The sequence below is a fragment of the Poecilia reticulata genome, chromosome 21, assembly GCF_904066995.2.
Source record: "Poecilia reticulata chromosome 21, P_reticulata-male-v2, whole genome shotgun sequence".
NCBI classification, from domain to species: Eukaryota; Metazoa; Chordata; class Actinopteri; order Cyprinodontiformes; family Poeciliidae; genus Poecilia; species Poecilia reticulata.
The window spans coordinates 14,843,175-14,850,657 of record NC_088850.1 but is presented as its reverse complement, the minus strand read 5'-3'; the positions used below and the strand labels follow the sequence as shown (position 1 = coordinate 14,850,657).

Genomic DNA, 7,483 nt, shown 5'->3' with positions numbered 1-7,483 from the left:
TTGAATAATGTCAACTTTTCATTAAAAGTGTCATGATTTACCTAATGACACTTTATGACAACACTCATATATTCATGATGACTTATTCATGTTCATGACAGGTGTTACTTTGACACTAGTTACTTAGTAACTGAGGGGGCGTTTACACGACAACGATCCAACAAAAACGGCACTTTTGTTCCGTTTTTTGTTGGATCGTTTACACGATAACGTTCTGATTACGATCTGTGTTTACACAGTAACGGTGCACATCGAAAACGTGTAATGCTCTCGCTGCGCCTAGTTGGTGCTAGGTTCTTTGAAACTTTGAAAGTGCACATGTGTTAAAAAAAAAAGTTGTACTTGAAGGCATGTGGATTTCCGTGAGAGAACACGCATTGTGTGCGTCTGATTAGGGCGCATGCAGTTGGAAAAAGTGGGATAACTTTGCCGAAAAACCTTGTTTGAGCTTTCACGGTGTCTGTAGCGGCCCCGGACTGGAAGCTGTTTATTGTTTTTACCTTGGAATGGCCAACAGTCTGTTATTCCTATATCAATTTGATAAAATAGGAGTTCCCGCACGTCCCATATCCGTGTCCTCTGTTACCTTTTTCAGCAGTTAAAACAGTTTTATCCGTCGCTAACAAGTCGTAACCTGTTTTTCCGAGCCGCCTTCAAACGCAACATGAACGCTGAGACGCTTGCGCTGGGTTTACACCTGTGAGGCAGCGAAGGAGACCTGCTGCTGCTGCGCAGGTGTGTGTTAGAATCATGGCAGCAACCCAGCAAAACGTAAATAACTTGGCACAGTTTTGCCCCCGAACTAACCGACTGAGTTGAGTAAAGCTGTTGGATGCAGGTGATGATAGCTAAAAGATGACAGGCTACAGCCTACAGGCTACTTGTTAACAAGTAGCCTGTAGGCTGCTGGTGTTGTTGTCTATGTTCAGCTACGTAGACTCATTTTGCCCCCCAAAATAAGTCGATGCCCCTCCTGTTAAACTCGTCTGGAGCCGGGCTGGTCCTGGTCCGTAGTTCTCTACATAAGAGCGCTGAACAAGCAGCCATGTATTTTGCCATCTGGGCGGTGCGGAGCGGTGAAGAGACGCTGAGGGAACCGTATCTGATGGGGAAACGGTAACACCAGCATTGTGAGTAGTTTCTTCTTCTTCTGTGGATTGTAGGAAGCAGCTATGTTTTGCGTCATACTATGCATGAGCTGGGGATTCTCTGGAAGAAAAGATCCGTTTTCTAGGTTTACACGACAACGGAAAACGTTACGTTTCAGAAATATCGCACTCTGGAACCCGTTTTCAATCTGTGCCGTTGTTAAGAGAATACATTCGGTGGTTTCGTGTAAATGCACACTACAAACGCAACAAAACTCTTCCGTTTTCCCCCGAAATCGTTGTCGTGTAAACGGGGCCTAAGTCACGCATTACTAAGTAATGCAGTACAAAATTCTAAATTTTGTGGGCTTTTCAAAAATAATCAAATATCTTCTCATCAGCAAAGTGAGCTGGAGTCACCTTACAAAACCACAGAAAAAGGTTTTTGTTTGGGATGGCAAAAACAATTAAATTCTTATAAATAAGTAAATAAATAGCTAAATAAATAAACAATTAACTAACAGTGTTGTCAGTAAGTAACTCACTACTTGGTAATATATTTTAAGCTCAATAGAGTTTCTTTCAAACATAGTTTGAGATTCATGGTACAGTTATTTAACTTGTAAAAAATAAAAGTGGAATTTGATATTATATATGACTTTTTAAAAAACGTTTTAAGCATTTAGAGATTTCATATTTGCTGGCTGTTCTGGTCCTTAACACCTGAAAATCCCAGGGATCCACTTTAGCTTGTAGTTCTGGATTTCCTGCAGGTAGTCAGTGATGCTTCCATTTATGTGCTGAAGCTCTGAAAAGAACAAGGAGTGAGAACTTCACATCTGTTCACACTCAGTGAATCTCATTTTGACGCTGCATGATAGCATTTTATTCTCTTTCTAAAACGAAACTGCGCTTGATCCATATATGTGACCTGTCCAGTCAGAACATATTTTATCAATTACAGTTATTGTTATTAGACTTTAAATTAAAGCAAATATCAGCATTCCTTAAACACCAGCTTGTTGTTTGTTTGCTCTAAAAGGACAATTTGTTCTATTATCGGTTGTGTGATGAATTGACCTTTTAGGGATTTTATTCCTTTTCCTGTTTTCAAAGACGCCCTCCTGGCTTAAACAAATATAGTAATTACATGTTATAACCAGGGGCGAAAGTAAGGGGGTACGGTAGGGTACTGCGTTCCCCTAAAATATTTAGCGGGGGTACGTGTAACGGGTAGGATCAATGAGACTCCAGAAGTCATTCAATCAGGTTTCAATGAAATCTTTTATTCTGGGGGAGAAGAGTAAAAACAAATCAACCTTCTCTTCAACTCTCTCCCTGCACTCCAGCCCACAGCAGCGCAGAACAAAGCCGTCTACTAATTTTTTTTTTCTCAGATTCAACAAAAATCAACAACAACAAAAAAAGAAATTTCCTCACAAAAATCATAAACTAAAAACAGGAGGAGAAAAACGCCACCTGGTGGCCACAGCAACACAATAGACAGAGTTAAATAAACAGAGATAAAAAGAATAACTTAAAATAAAAGCACATACCTGGGGGAGAAGAGTAACAACAAATCAACCTCCTCTTCAACTCTCTCCCTGCACTCCAGCCTAAATGTGAGAATAAAAACAATGTTCAACCGAACTGTGCTGGATTAGCACCGGTTGTTCGCGCCAAAATAAAAAAAAAAGAAAATTATAATAAAGCTGGTTATAAAACCCCACAATGATGGTCAAAACTGCAAAATAACACATTAACAAACAACAATAAACATCGTATGGTAAAACTTCAACATAAACAACAACATCCGTACAGAAAACAAACTGTATATCGCAGCAGCGAACGTTCCTCTGACTTACCCACAGCAGCGCAGAACAACGCTGTGAGGGAAAAGTGGAAAGCGGAGATGCTATGAGGGCTGGACCGAACTACGGAAGCCCAGGAGACACAAACGAGGCAGAGGGCAGAAAGGCGACCCCCGCAGGCAAAAACAACAAATAAAAATAACTAAATAAGATAAAATTCACAAATTCTCAATATGAAATGAATTAGAAATTATAATTTTAAAAAGTACATTTGTAACTGTTACATACGCAGTACCTGCAAGAGAGGGGAGCGGCTGTCTGCTGTAAAAAATCAACGGTGTGCAGCCGTAAGTGCAACCACTAATCAGCCGTGACTGGTTACGGTAGTTTTTCAAGAACAATCTAAAACACGACTTAATCAGTTAATAAGTAACTTTTTTTCAATTTCATATTGTTTCTGAACTGTTCGTGCTTTGCTAGAGCAGCGGTGCAATACGTGGATTTCGGAAGGTTTTGAGTCGATCTCGGCATTAGGTGACAAACTGAACGCTGCCAGGACGATGAGACCAGCACGTTCTCCTCTGGCTCGATTAAAAGCTAAAATGAATGGTTATATGCCAGACATGGAAAACTGGGATGCACTCCATGCCATGATGTTCAGAATTTAGGTCTCATGGCATCTCAAGGTGTCAACATTGCAGGGAAATACAGCTTTATTTTGTAGCAATTCAAGAGCTACCCAGCTTTTATCGCTTTGCAACAAAATTAATCAGCACAGAAACTCCAAAGCAACCAAAGAAGCAATATATACATATACAATACAATACATACATATATCTATGTATTCCATGTTAATTTAACAAAAATGAATTATGGCCTGTAATACACGACATTGCCGATAGGTGGCAGTAAATGGTTTCAAAGTAGTTTAAAACTACAGTGATATGCCGCAGAATATGGGCTAGAATAATCAGAAGAAGAAATGGGGGGAAAAAAACGTTTTTGTGGTCATTTTATTGACAATATTTTTCAAGAATTAGTTTTCATCGATGGTTGATTTTTGATTCCTGTGTACCCGGACCCGGAAGAACTTTGTTTTTGATATTAAATTTCTTTGTTTTCTTGCTACGAATCTCCCATGAGTTCTGTGCTATAATTAGCTTCATTGGCTATCGATTAGCCACAAGCTATTATTATGCTTTTATGTATTAAAAGTTATATCGTAATTTAATTTTATAGTTTCAATGTTGAAAGAAAAAAAAACAATCGGAGATATTTGTTTATGGGTAAGAATGTATGTTCTATACATGATGTTTTGTATGTGAATTAGCAATGCTTATGGCTAACTCACAAAGGCTATTCTGCTAATATTGCGCCTTTTTTCTTTGAAATACTGATACTGATGAAGTATCTAGTGCAGTGGTTCTTAACCTTTTTCGACCTATCGAACCCGTAAGGTTCATATGTCCACTCACCGAATCCTTCTTTGGTTACAAATAAATTTTTTTTTTTTTTCAAAATTCAAAATTTAATACCTGCAAATCAGTGTGACTTCTGCTGTTGTTTCTCGGAGGCCAGATCGGATATGCGTGGTTTCACCTTGGCAAGTGCTACTCTCATGTAATCTTCACAGCAAAGTCTGTTCCTTTTCTTCGTTTTTATGTTCAGCATCCTCGAAAAGAATTGCACAAAGATATGTTGTGACAAATGGTATAAAATATTCCAGGGCTTTATTAGCAATAACTGGGTACTTTTCCATTTGTCGACACCAAAACCTTGAGAGTGTTGTTGTTCTGAAGAGTTGCAGTTGAACCTGGCTCTGCTGAATTTCAATGATTTCTTCGAGGTATTCATCATTGACATCCACTGTCTCAACAGCAAACATAAATGGCTGTTTGACCAATGCTGGATAGGACTCTGTTGGGTGTTAATATCCGTCGAGAGACTTTGCAAGCTCATCTAAGGACAATTGTTTGCTTCAGTTCCATGGATACAGAAACGTCTCCGATTCCAGGCACATCTTCGATCTTAGTTACACAGTCGTCCAAAAGGGGAAAGTTTGCGAAGTTATTGTTCTCTGTACGTTGTTTCCATAACGGCAGTTTTTTTTTTTATAAGCCTTACGGCTTTCTTCTGCTTGCATGATGTTGACACCACCACCCTGCATCTGCTGATTGAGATGATTGAGAGCTGCAAATATATCAGCCATGTAAGCTAAAATCTAGAGATGTGCCGAACAGGTTTTTTCCTGCCGATACCGATCACCCATGAGGGCCGATACCAATCACATAATTATTTGTTGTTTTTTTTTAATCATAAGTACTACGGCAATTTTTAAATTTCGTTGTTCTTGTGACAATGACAATAAAGATCTATCTATCTACTACCGGTTACATTATGTGGAAAAAGAAACCAGGAATTCACCTTAATTTAGACAAAAACTTGTTTTTAATAACTTTCCAAGAAGAAAACTAAACAAAACAGGCATTCTGCAAATTGTACTGCTATCGGTAATACTATCTTTAACAGACTGATAACATATGAAGGCTCTGAAGAGGCTAAATAATGCAAAGAGCTAAAATAAAACCTCTCAAAATTGCCAAAAAAATTCAAGTATAAAACTTAACATTCAAAGGCAAATACAAGTTCCATTACAATAAACAATCCAGAGTTACTGAATGAAAACTTCCTGATAGCATGGCGGCTAGCTGATTACTGCTAGTTCTGAGTGGCTGTTTCTGACTGAGCGGAGTAATTATGCAGAGCAGGGAGGAGATCAATTATTTTTTCAGAGATTATCTGTCTCATGTTAGGACAGCGAAAGTTTTAATACGTATGTATAATGTATTATTTTAGGTTAGATGCTGCAGCTTTAAGCAGAGGTTCGGTGTGAGAGTCACTACCAGGTGGAGCAGAAGCGGCGCTTCGTCTGTGAAATATTACTACCTGTAGTGCGTAGCAGCGGTTCAACAGCGAGAGCAGAACCAGCGTCTTACATCGCAGCTCGAAGACTTAAATAATTTTGCGGGTTATTTGTTTAGCTTTCTGACCGTCATGCTAATCCGGGTGAGTGTTTGTAGCTGTGCGCTGCTTTACCTGCTATCTGATCCTCCAAATGTTTTTTTTACTGCAGTGAGCCTCGATGTAGCCAAACTCCATCAAGTTTTGCATTGTTTTTATGTCGTATTAACTTCGTTGTGTTGATGCATTTTGACGTGCTTCAATTTTCCGCCGCAACACGCAAACTTCCCCAGTCACTCAGTGCGTTATAGTTCCACATCGCTTAGGATTTGTTGCTGCGCATTTGCGCAGTGTGAAAGAAAGAGGAGACCAGCTGCACAGGCAGGCTGCGAAATGAGAAGCAGGTGATCGGTTTGTGTGATCGGCAACAAGAGACCGTGATCGGCGATCACCGATCATACACTTTTTCACGGAAATCGGCCAATCATGTTCGGTGACCGATCGATCGGCACACCTCCATTACATTATATATATATAGCCTATATATTTTTATTTATTTTTTTTGTCATAGTACCCCCAAGAATTTAAAACTACTTTCACCCCTGGTTATAACCCAACCACAAGAACAAGAACATAAGAAAGTCAGAGCAAAAAATATGTGTTTGTAATGCCTTATGTGCACTGAGGTAAAGAAAAGAAGAGTGAATCATGTTTAACAGTTAATATTGTATAGAATTCCACTTGTCATTACTTCCAAATTTGGGTTCATGTGTAAAGGGTGAAACAGCACCCCCTCCTGGTGGTTGGCAGGGTTAAATATAGTGAACACAGACATCTCGATGCCAGTTCATGAGAGATGGCGCGAGATAGGTTCACTGAGTTTAACGCTCCGGTAAAATGTTTTGTTAGCTTGTTGCTAACATGAAATGCTGTTCATCGTAAGGTGCTGTACCCGCTGTGATGAACCTGATTCCTGATCAGTCCATATTCTGTTTCGCACAGGTGTTTTATTTCTTTGTATTTCTGAAACAAAAACATGAACACTGTATGTGCTGGATATTTACCTTAGAATGGCCAACTCTTTGTTATTCCTATGTGAATTTGATGTAGTAGGGGCTTCCACACTTCCCATATCTGTGTCCTCTGTCATTTTTATCAGCAGTTAAAACTGTTTAATCCGATATTAACATGTGGTAACCTGTTTTTCCGAGCTGCCTTCAAACGCAACATGAGCGCCACGACGCTCGCACTGGGTTTACACCTGTGCGGCAGTGAAGGAGACCTGCTGCTGCTGTGCAGAGCTACGCAGGTGTCTGTTAGAATCATGGCAGCAAACCAGCAAAACGCAAAGAACTTTTCAGTTTTTCCCCCAAACTAACCGACTGAGTTGAGCTGTTGGATGCAGGTAATGTTAGCTAAAAGATGACTAGCTAATATCAATACAGCACCTTAAGCTTGTTAAGGCTAAGTAGCTTGTAGGCTACTGGTGTTGTCGTCTATGTTCAGCTACGTAGATTCATTTTCCCCCAAAAAAGTTGATTCCCTCCACCCCTCCAGAGACAAGGAGTCTAAGAATCCTCCCCCCTTCCCCCACTTCTTTCGATAACACATGTTGTTCAACCA

The 7,483-nt window shown here is 39.7% G+C and overlaps 1 long non-coding RNA gene across 1 annotated transcript; it reads right to left on the bottom strand.

Moving 5' to 3' along the window:
• Window positions 1-331: 331 nt before the first annotated feature.
• On the bottom strand, window positions 332-4,060 carry LOC145549773 (uncharacterized). Its single transcript, XR_014085622.1, has 2 exons — window positions 2,645-4,060; window positions 332-1,896 (listed from the first exon to the last, which is right to left on the bottom strand). It is a non-coding gene; the product is annotated as an uncharacterized LOC145549773 (long non-coding RNA).
• Between the last annotated feature and the right edge of the window lie 3,423 nt (window positions 4,061-7,483).